Genomic DNA, 12,506 nt, shown 5'->3' on the forward strand with positions numbered 1-12,506 from the left:
TGGTTTGTTAAATAAAGGAATGTTAAATAAAACAATAACATCTCTTTTTCTGTATCCTGTCTGTGTGGTGAGAATTAAACCGATTATACTGGACACATTTCATTAAGGGAATGCTTGACAGAAATCCAAAGCGCTTGTCCGTGTTGCCATATGCTAGCACAAGTTGGCTAGCATTAGTGTAGTATCGGTAGCACATCACCGTATAGTCCTATAGCTGCAGCATGCATGAACATTATCTCAATACTGTCACTGAGCAGCTGAGACAGAAACGTTTCAGAACAGAAGTCACATTTCTTGAAAACTTTGATGAAAAGACACAACTTTTGTGCTGTTCACACACACTTGAACCCTCAGTTAGATACTATTAAGTCACCTTGCATGTGATCCAGGTGGCTTTTCCACATGTATGGGCAATGCAAACGTCCAAATCAATCAATCTTAATCTACGTAAAGTATCAATTAAAAAACCCCCATCTTAAAACACTTTACAAAAGACCTTACTCTTTGCTTTAAATCTTCTTTTTATGTGTCATTTACTGGCACTGTAACCTTTAATGTAATTGTGTGCATCAAGTGCAGGAAAAGAATCACCCTTACGTTCCAAGCTTTCAAAATAACAGCAGACGTCAGATTTTTCCATCTTAAAAAACAACAAAAAATCAGTCAAAGACACAAAATATGAAATGAACACAATTAAAATCATAACGATGTCACCCAAATGTCCAAACAAGTGTTTGGGTATGGACCAAAATGGTGTTAAGACTTACATAGACTTGGATCAAAGCAGTACAAAATAAAAATCCCAGTAATATAGTTTATGTGCGGGACAGGAAAAGAAACCAGCTGCTGTGTGGTATGTGTAATTAATGACGTTTTTACATTATCAGCATAATATCTAGACCAATATGATGGACTGACCGGACGAAAACCTTTTCAATGATCTCCACTTCAAAACACCATAAAGAGAACAAAGTTGCATCCTTCTCTAGACCTCAGGAAGGTTTATGTGCGACGTCAGCAAACAGCTATAACCTGCTACTCATTCAATCTGTCTTGCGCATGTGAGTGTGCATATGTGCATGGAAATGGTGATAGGCTTGCACCTATGGGGGATGTTTATGAATACTCTGCATATAATGTGTGTGTGTGTGTGTGTGTGTGTGTGTGTGTGTGTGTGTGTGTGTGTGTGTGTGTTCCTGAACATGAACAATGGCGACCATGTGGCTGCAGTAGTGGTAATTGATGAATGGGATGTTTAAGGAGCTGAATATGAATGAAGAGAGAGGACCCCGCGGGAATGCTCCACACCGTTGTAATCAAAGCCTTGATAGTGTCCCCGCCTTTGACTAATGGTCCCAGAAAGAAGCCTCTTATAGCCTGCCTATACCATTCCCCTTTCTCAGTGTGATACAGACCTCCAGGGAGAGACTAGCAGGCTGGGAGGGCGAGTTATGTCAAATTTTTTATAATGTAGTGACCTTCCTGTCAGTCAAATACAGGTGAAATACCTGCATGGAACAGGAAAACAACAGAATAATTCAATTGCCTTTGACTGGCAAAATGACATGCATGACTGCAGAGTACCCGCAACATGCAAACTGAACAAACTCTGAGACTTCTGAAACTGTCAGAAATGGGTCATTTTAAGGCACCAAAATGACTCGTTAGGTCGATGAAAAGATCATATTTTGGGTTGAAATAAGTAAGAGATTAAGTAGGGTTCTTTATTTCTGTGTTGAAGTATATAGAAGTTATTTCAGCTGGGTTTTTTTAAGCTACTCGAGACGCAACCATTGGGCTCAAGGTGAAAGTCTTCATCCGTTGCTACCTGAAGTCTTTAATTTGTGGACTACCATTCTGAAGCCTTGGGGCTTAACATAATATTCTACTTGGCCATCAGTTTTTTCTGGAAACTTAAATGATCAAATTTGGAGGTGAGGCTGGAGATTGAGGGGTTAGCATAGCTTAGTTATTAGCTTGAATATCACCTCCTAGTAGGCCTACAATGCACACCTTGCTTCATGGTAGCATAATGTATTCATTAACATCACGTTTCACACTGGCATTGCTCCTTTGACAGTGACTGTTCAGACTTATATAGGTCTGTGTGCTAAATATTTTTATTTATTAAAAGAATCGTGTCCTAATGTACACGTCTCTTCTCTGCTTTTGTGACTGACAAAGAAATAGCTGATCCAGAAATGTAAAAATGGCGGTAATTAGACTCTTCAACAGAAAACATGACGTGTGAGGATGATCAGTTTAGGGAATTAAAATGATTTTTAACTGAATATTCTTGTTTTCTGTTTGTATTCACAATTTGTTCTTCCCTGCTACTGACAGTAAGCTTTCCTGTGTACCTGGCAGTTGATTTATGTAGTTCACATGAAGCCATTCTTCAGGAGTAGGTTAAAGTGGGGGGTGGCGAACAAAGGCCCAATCAGGGATGGAAGGCAGGAAAGTGTAAAACAAAGAGAGCAGTTCACCTACCCACAAACAAAAAAAGAATGACACTTTATAAAATGAAAAGACTCTCATTCATTCACTAATAGATCAGCAGTTATGACATTTACAATGACCTCCAGCAGGTTGCTTTTATCATAAAGTGATGTTTGCCTTTAAACTCAATGCTTTTTTCTTAATTTTCTTTAGAAATATTCAGTTCCACCAAACTGAGTTGTCGATAGTCCTGCTGATATATTAGACCCACCACTGCCATATAAACACACGGCTCATTCACCATTTTCTCTTAAATGTCACAGCAGAGCAGGCTAGAATATACAATCCACTATCCAACACACACGCACTAAACACAACTGTATGGCTCAGCATGTTTGTGTGGCCTTTAGCAGTGATCCTTAGAGATGTGGCATTGACAAACCTACAAACAGTAATTGGGCCATTATGACTCCCTGCGATGGTATTGATTCCTGTGTTTTAGGTGCAGGCAGATAATGTGTGTCTAGACAGAAGGGTTCATATTGCAGGCAGCAGGGCCTGAGCAGTATTAGATACAGTAATATGGATGTTGTTCATGACTCAGGTGTATTATTTTGTGTATGTCAGACGGGTGATTTAGCTCGGAGAGCAATGATTGTGCTGTATTTCTATGTTTTCAGGGCAGGTTTTCCAACATGGAAAGATAAGTCAGTCAAATCTGTCCGAGAAGTCTACAAAGTCTTAACAGACAGAGGAAGAATGGAGAAGGAGATGATAGACAGCAGCAACTGACTTGATGCCTGAATCTTTTTGTACAAATAAATCATAGACAAGTACATTATGGGCAATGCATTCTGACACTTTTGCTTTGCTCGTAAACTGCTTTCTTCCCTACAGTCACTTAAACATTAATAGACACTACTTCTGGAGTGCTTCAACACTTGGCATCTTTCCCCTTGTGTAAAGGTTCGTTATTCATGTGTAGAATTTGTTTAAAGAGATTATATCTTTTCACCAAGTCAAAGTATCACCAAAGACTTCAAAACAATCCAAGCAGAAGCGTGCATCTGCCTCGTATTCCCACAACCTGTTCCTGGTTACCTCTAAAATTCTGCACCTGGAAAATAGAAAGCAGGTGAGAGCAATCTGAGCCCTGCTAAAAATCAAACATTACTGAGGCTGGGTTTCCATGGCAATAATGTGCCGCCCCCTCCATGACATTTAGGGGTTTAGCTGGAAAAGGAGGTGCCCCTCCTCCCCTCCCCTTCTAGCCTCGTCTGTCTGCCTCCTTGGTCCATGCGTGAGCAGAATAGATAACTAAGCAGCATCTCAACCACCTTTTCACCTTGTGTGGATCCTCAGAGTTGTGTGCACAATGATCCCCCGAGTGGCAGAGGAACAGGATGCGCCATGTGTGGCAAACACTCTCCCTGCGCTGCAGAGGACTGAGGGTCCACAGAGAAATGCTGAGGCCATTGATTGCTTTCTCTGCAGGGGCACAATGTGCAACCCTTGTGTACACAAAATGTCAATGATATGAATTGTTTAAAGAACTTCTGATCCCCTAATTCAATATTGAAAGGCCTTACAGAGGGTCAAACTATAAGGTAATATAACAATAATACCGTATCCCTCTATTTTCCAATGGTTATATTTGATTTTTTCACACATCTAATACTCACCTGAGATTTTCCAATTGCATAAGAATTTAATGTATTTTAATCTTACATAAGCCATAAAAGGATTAAAGAAAATGCTACAATACCAAGTAAGAAGCTTTAAATATGGTAACACAAAATACATATACAGTACATTTATGAAGCTAACATACAAATTACACAACTATAAATGTTTATATTTGCTGTACACGTAGCTTTAGCCACACAATCTGTGAAATTTCTAATGTTTTCAGGGTTTTTTTGGGGGGAGGGGGGGTTTCAATGTGAAACATTGCATCTTCTTAAAGACGCTTTTTATAGGGTTGAAGTTTTTCAATGTTCGTTTGGAGGAAATATCCCATGAGGCATCATTTTGTTTTGGGCTAAGTTTTGTAATGTAACCCCTAGTGCTTGCTGGAAGTTTGACAAACTGTACCAGAGCTATCATGAGAAATGCCAATAACGTAGAAAATCTTGCTGTTCTGACTTCTATAATGATAATAATAATACAATAGATACTTTTGCCTTAATGAACGGACAAGCACTGGGTGAAGAAACCCCTCACCCTAGTGCCCCTATGTCCTACTGATACCTGTAGGTTCCATAATTTACCACACAATCCTTAGTTGCCACGGCAACCCAAATAGCATTGTGACCTTCAACGGACCAAGGCTCTGTTTATGCAAGATAGTGAGAAAGTGAAAATGCTGATACTACCTACCCCACTACATGGCATCTTTTTCTTCCCTACCTAACTATGTAGACCAATGAGCAGTAAGAGCCAGTACATCAACAAGGTAGTCCAACGGGAACCATCCTTCACCAATGTTATGTCCATTTGGTCCTACAACACCAAATGCTGCCTACATGATAGCATGTCCATTGTAACCACCCAGTCTGAATCTGAGGGCCTTTAGTGTTCATAATATATGCAGCATGTCATTATGTTGCATGTATGAAGCCAAATTGATGGAAATAGTTTTTTGGAATCCAAGTTTTTTTTAACAAGCTTTAACATGTCTAGTTCAGTTTCAGCAATCGAGCTCTGAGGGTCAACATACAGGATAACATTCAAAGCTTTGAAACGACTTCTACCACCACATCCTGCCTTTTTCCCACCCTCTGCTTGCAACATTCATCTGGAAGAGTGCTGTCATCATGAAACACACATTTTAATGCTTACAAGAACACTGCCCCAGGCTTCTTTCACAGCATCAGTCACCTAACATCAGATCAAAGCTGCCTCTGAGAGGTGAGCAGGCCATGCATATTAACCCCACAGAAAGAAACAAAATAATGGCTTCCAACAAACGTGCTGGTATTAGTTCAGTGCTGATGGTCCAGTTTGGACTCTCCTGGATCCTTTGTTTGGTATGTCACAGATGTTTCTGCCTCCATGCACTTCAGTGTGTGTGTGTGTGTGTGTGTGTGTGTGTGTGTGTGTGTGTGTGTGTGTGTGTGTGTGTGTGTGTGTGTGTGTGAGAGGATTTTCACCGTGCTCTACTGATCTCCTCGCTACATTAGGCCAGGTCATTCCAGTGATTGCTGCCAAAGCTGCCAGAAGACCAAATGAATGTCTGAGTGAGGTGATGAGGAGCAACATGAATATATTTACAGGCCAGAGTTAAAACTAAAAGTTGGAAGAAGAATACAGTTTTTCAAGGGAAATACTATGCAACAATAGTTCACACCACAAGTTAATTTTATGGACTTTTGATGTTCAACACCAACATTGAGTCCAGAACAGTGAAGTGTCACTTAATTGTATAAGATCTAGAAAGTATTCAAAGTTTTGCTCTCTATCGTGGCTACAGCTTTTTCATCCTATCATAATTAGTTATATTTGATGGGCATGTGAGAACATTAAGAATCTGACTCTGATTTGTATCTCTTAATGAAGTCACACATCTGCAACACAACTGCAAATTGACTGGTTGGCAGAGGCATACAACCAGGGGACAATACACATAAGGCCTGTCTGGTACTGTACATAGTCTTAATTGTCACACTGCTGAAGCTGGTGAAAAACACTCACAGGTCATGCATGTTTAGGGGCGTACTGTGCCCCCTAAAGGTCTGAATCTGTAAATGCAGCAGGTTCTATATCAGCGAAAGTGTGTTGTCGAATCTGAACATGCTTTATCAAAATTCTTTGGAAGAGGTTCTGCCCAATTAGGTTACTTAAACATCCCAAAAAAGAGGCAAAGACGTCAAAGTTTGATCATTCATTAGAGACTGGTTCAGTGTCAGTGCACAGAATTCTATAAACAAATATGACTGGCTGCATAAAATCACCAGAGGTTTATGGTTATTAATTAAAGCAATTTAAGCTCCTCTAATCAAGGTGTGGGTGATTAATAGATGTCGGAGAGGTGGAGGACGAGGCCTTCAGCACATTTAATGCTATAAATCTACTCTTGTCAAGGAAATAATGACTGCAGCATTACGATGCATCTCTGAAGCTAAATCTATCAATCATACTAAAAAGGTTTTTTTTTTACTCTATGCAGCTCTTTAAAAAACTTTTTCTCCCTCAGCGATATGTTGTTATTAATGATTTATTAGTGTTTTTCCAGGATCAGTCTGCACAGAGGCAAGACTTATTGAAGCTCTGTTTTGTGTATCCTCACGGTGAGGGAATCTGCTTGTACAAGAGAGAAATATCTTCTACTTTATTCGATGTCATGTTACGTTTTTTGGGAGTCCAAATGTGTCTCAGTGCAGATGAATTATTCCTCACTGAAGATCCGTGCTTTGATTTCTCCCCTAATCGAACTGAAGTTTGGCTGAGCACAAGTTCTCAGGCACAACAACACATGCATTTTTGATAATAAGCATGGAAAGCAGTTTGGAGTAAGATAGCAGTGACATATTTTGTGCTGAATACACCATGCATATTTCATAGGGAAAAATGTTTTCTCCCCACCAGCTTTGTTGGCATACAGACTCTGAAGATTTTAATGTGTGAAAGAATCATAAACAATCAATATGCAGAAATTTGTAAGTAAACTTTGAGTCAAGCTAAGGATAACTGTGTCTAGCAGACTATGGGAAAGGAGCAAAGCATAAGTACACAGCAGGAAAAGCAAAAAATTAAGATTACCCATCTATTGCTCCATATCACTGCAAAATCACTACAACAGCATGAGCTCAAAGTACTGCTGATCACAAATTATAAAAATGTTGGTCAAAAGTATTTTTCTGTTGGAAGCCAGCAGAGAAAACTGCCGTAATCAAACAAACTGCTCGAGGAAGGATTAGAATAATTGTTTCCTTATTGTTACCAAAGAGCTAATAAGACCTTATATTTGGAGCAGTATCTTTGTTCCCAGATTTGTTGAGGTTTAAATTGCAAGGGAACAAAGGGAGGTGTTCATTTAGAGAGCAGTTTTAGATTCTGCCACTGTAGGGATAAAAAAAAAAAAAGTCCAAAAAGTTATCTGAAATCAAGCTGCAGGTGTGGGATTTTATGAAAAACAACATGGGCAGAAAATCACAAAACATCTGAGAAAGTATTTATGAGACACAACAAGATTATTTTAAAATTCTCATTACTGATAAAGATCTGCAATATATTAAGAAAGTAATGGGGCTTGGATTTGGCTATTGGTATATGGGATTTTTTTCCCCAGATTCAATAAAATTTACAATAAAACATAATCTGTCAACATGTTTATTTTAAGTCTAAACTAAGTATAGTTAGCTTATGTATTTAAAAGAGCAGCAAAATGACATGCATATATTTAGAATATAAAATGTGAAGCATTGTTAATATAATGGTGAATCCCCATCTGCCAGCAGTGCAGCACAATCACTCCCAGTCATCTTTCATCTGCTGCAGTTTGTCACCATCCATAGCGTCCCACTGACTCTGCAGCTGACAGCTCAGGGGCCCCACTGAGGGGAATCAAATGGATTGTGAGCAAAGCTATGTGTGTGCCAATTGAACGTCAGACACACATTTTGTGAAATATACATCTTCAAACACAAATTGACAAAGAAATGTAATCTCAATTCAAGGAGCGGTGGAGGCATTGTCACAGGAGAAAATTAATTGTTGCCCGCTCGGCACTGGCGTGTGACAGTTTTTGAATAGGCTAGATAATGGCTTTATCATCTGGCCATGAAACAGCCATATTGAAATAAGTGACATGCAAGTGCAACAGGAAGGGCGCGCACACGAGTTGGAGATAACAGACGGGCTGGCAGAGAGGAATCAATGGAATAATGTTTTAAACAGCGAGAACATCATCTGACAAGACATCAATTTTCAGCGTGTTGACAAGTCTCAGAAGTAACTGATAAGATTTCAGAGCTGTCAGAGACAAAAGACTTTAGTACATTTAGCCCAGTTTATAGTCGGCCTGGTTGGTTGTTGATTTGGTAGGGATTCCTGTGCCAAACTACACAAATGCATCTCATTACAGAAATAGACTACAGTAAGGGTCAGTCCAAAGTGAAAAAGACTCTTCAGCTGCCTTCAAAACAAAGAACCAAAAATGTACAAAAGCTTCTGTCAACAACTTGATCTAAATGGAAGTAGAACCATTAATATAATAATTCTGACTGAATGGCTCAAAGTGCCCGGATAATTAAATTTTCAATAATTCAAAGTACGGTTGTCATCTTTTTTTATTACGAAAAAGTGACCATATTACGGCAGCCAAAGAGAACCAAGGAGTAAGCAAATAATGACAAGTAATCAGCTGTCTTAGTTTACCTCCAAAACACACGTCCGTGGTTATTAGAACAGGTCAAAACAGTGAATGAGAGGGAGAAATACAGGCTCGCTCAAAACGTAAATTAAAAAGTAAACAGTGGACAAAAAGTATTTCTGTAGAAACATCTGAGATTATTTAAGATCAACTTGGTAGCTCATTGGCAATCACAGAATAGGCATGCCTAAAAGCATATGCTGCTTTGTCATCTGTAATTCACATAATAGAACCATTATTTTCAGTATCAATACCATGCTACAATTCAGTAGAGCTAAAATTCCAATTGAGACCATAAACTAATTTACTTAATCAACAATTTACATTTTAATGACAAGAAAACCCAAAAGGTCAAATGTACCCTTATCAATAAACGTTAAAGAATTAAAATAAAGGACTTGTCTGTAGTGATGTGCTGATGACGGTTCTTGTCTATTATCTAATGTTCCTGTATCTTTTTACATTTGTGTATCTTCTTATGCTCAACACAATGTTCCTAAAAGCCCAAATCCAAAATTGTACACAAAAGACTGCTAAGCATCTTTAAAATATATAACTTTTCTTTTTTCCCCCCACTTGTTTAATTCAAAAGCAGAGGTCTGACATGAAAAAAAGAAGCCAAGGGTTCAAGATTGTTAAAGAAAACAGAATTTAAGGTAGCTTGCTTCATATAAGCTAACTCACTGTGACCTGTCAGTCACAGAATCACAATAACATGTCAGAGTATCAACTGGATTCAAAGCAGTATCTTTGATGCCAGACACATGAATCCACGTCAACAGCCGACCTGAAACCACATCTCTGCCTCATTCTTCATTCCCCTGGTGTTTGTCTCTCCTGGGCTCAGAGATTTGAGTCAGGCGCATGGAATCAGCCCATGAAAACATAATGAGCAAACACGGCTGTAATGAAATCCTGATAGACGAAGGATCGGGGTTGGGGGTGGTTCGTGCGGTGCACAGTCCCGACACAGACTTCAAAGTAAGGCGTTCCATCTCTGGAGAAGTCTCCCGCTCCTCTCACCCTTAAATACCACAGCAGCTTCCTTCTCCTCCTCTTGCCTCTCTTTGTCTTCCACTTCCGTCTCTGCCCCTCCAATTAAAAGTCTCCGGCATGTTCCTTGATTTTCACTTCTGTGTTCTGCAGCTTTTCTCTTTATGTATAGCCTAAATAAAGACCCCTCTCATATGAATTCTTAATGATCCCATTTCACATCCGATTGACCTCCACAGTTACACAAGGACATTGTTTAGCTCAGTCAAACAGCCTGGATTATTCTAATGCATAAAAGCACAGCACATGAGGTTAACGACAAGTGTAACTTCTTTTTTTTTCATTCAATGAAATCAAGGGAGGAGAAACGATAGCTCTCCCTGCCAATGAAACCCTAGGGGGATGTTGCAGCTCCAGTGAACAGGACTAAGGGCCCCATCGTTGCCAGAAACCATTAAGGACTGAGGCCTCCACCGTGGAAATGAAATCAGTAAAATGGGCGCAAATTCGATTGCCTCCTTTGTCCTCTCAGACCTCTTAGGCCGGCTTCTTTATAGTTGACTGTGATTAATAATTAGCAGTGGAATTGCAGGTATTTTATGCACACATGCACTATGGATAACGTGTTTGCACAGGTCAGATGAGAGTCAACAATGCACTAAAGCTGACATTGCAGGTCCAGACAAGAGGTATTCCAATTTAATCAACAATACCCTTCAGTGTACAAAGTCAAGTCAGAATGGGGCTGTTGCTAGCTTGTTTGTTCATGATATAGGTCAAGAATCATGCATTGTTCATCGCTCACAAAGTTTCACTAGAGGCTGTTTGTCATCAGACTGAAAAATGATTCAAAACTGTACCCACTGAATAAATCAGAGGTAAAAATCTGTGATTGTCCAAGAGTTGTTTGGAGCTGTTAGTTGAGCTAACGTTTACCTATACTGTATTGTCAAACAGGTCAAGTCAGTTAGCTTTTAGCCACTGTGACGTGACTTGGAATTCTAAAAATAAATTGGCTATCTTTCTACATTAATAGGCTACATAATATAAACACATAACATTGCATAATCTCAAATAAAGAAGAATATAACACAATTACACAATAAAGTGACACTTCAATCTGTTAGTGTTTGACTGCTTTTGAAGGAAGTTTCAATATTTCACATTTGAAACTGGTCAAGATTTTCAAATGTAGGAACAAAGGGATCAGAAGTGACATGTTTCTTCTTATGGTATAGATCTACGATATAAGCAATCAATACTTCAAATATCAATACACCTGTGAGAAACAAAGATACATGAGCCTGATAATACCTTTTATACCACAGGTGAGTCATGCCACCTGATAGAAAGCAACATTACCTCACTGTGTGAATTCTCAGGCACTAAAACAGAAGAAACATGGTCTTTACAAAGTGAAGGCAAGCGGAAGAAAGGGGAATTTTCCCCCAGTCCCAAATCGCCTTCAAAGGATTTTCATATGCAGTGTCTGAGCAGATCATGAATTATCCATGATTGCAAAATAGATCCTTTGCACTAGCTGCTCTACATGGAGTATTGGTATGTAAAATAATGCGAATGATCTCCAAAAATATGCATGCATGCATGCATGCAGAGCTGGTCTGGATTCAGTCTGGATTTGCTGCCAAATTAACTCAGGTTCATGTTTCCTGAGATTGTTAAATGAAAGGACTTTGCATCCTTGTAATTCATTGTGTTCTGTCTTTTATCATTACGACACACCTACATGAGTTTACTAATATGTATGGTCATTAATCCTCCAGAAAGCAAAGCAAACAGAAAAAAGTGCTCTCTGTAATCTGGCAGGGGAGGCTGTGGTTGCTGGGGAAACGCCTACGAGAGACAGTGATGGCCGACACCTTGGGGACAGGATGGAATGATGGGTAACGAGAGGATGCGTCAGTGTTTGTGTTCCTCAGTGTGTGTTGGGAAAGAGAGAAAATTTGTGTTCATAACAGTGAAAAAAAGGCTAATGTGTGAATAATGCATTTCCAGTTGTCTCAGATGGTTCGTACACGTGGGGGGCAATGGGTACAGCTGTGGGCAGGCTTTGGGAGAGACTGAGATTGGGTTTTAAGGTTGAGCTGCCTGAAACATGTTTAAATCAACCACTGTGAGTGGATTTAAATAATCTCAACGGCCGTCCTTTCAGTTTGTTTGAAGATTTTCTTTTATTCTGGTATATTGGTGCAGTAAAGAAGCCTTGATTATTACATCATAAATGTTGGCATTTTAAAGGAGAAGGGTGGTGACATTCTGTATTTTACTTTGGATTTTTCTCCACACAGTTGGCTCTTGAAATGGTACCAACAACCAGCAAAAGAAATGATCAGACAGAATTGTTTTTAAATTCACTGAGATGATATGACACTCATCGAAACTTGCTGTCTTAAAACTGTTAAAAGTTAAGTAAACGTCTAAGCTTTCTCTAACTCTAAACCATTACAACATCAATGTTGCTCTAAAATGAAAACTTTGTCATAGATAAAAAAAAACCCATTTTATTTAGAGATTGGGCAATGAGATTCGAGCATACAGCCCGCTTGGAGGATTACAGCATGCGTACATGGGGCCCATGCACTAACCACTCAGCAACCAGAGGCCATGTGTTTTTCTTGTACGTGTTACTTCAGGATGACCAAGTTGACAGAAGTGACCCAAAATACTTCAAAACACACCA

This window comes from Symphodus melops (genome assembly GCF_947650265.1).
Source record: "Symphodus melops genome assembly, chromosome: 16".
Taxonomy (NCBI): domain Eukaryota; kingdom Metazoa; phylum Chordata; class Actinopteri; order Labriformes; family Labridae; genus Symphodus; species Symphodus melops.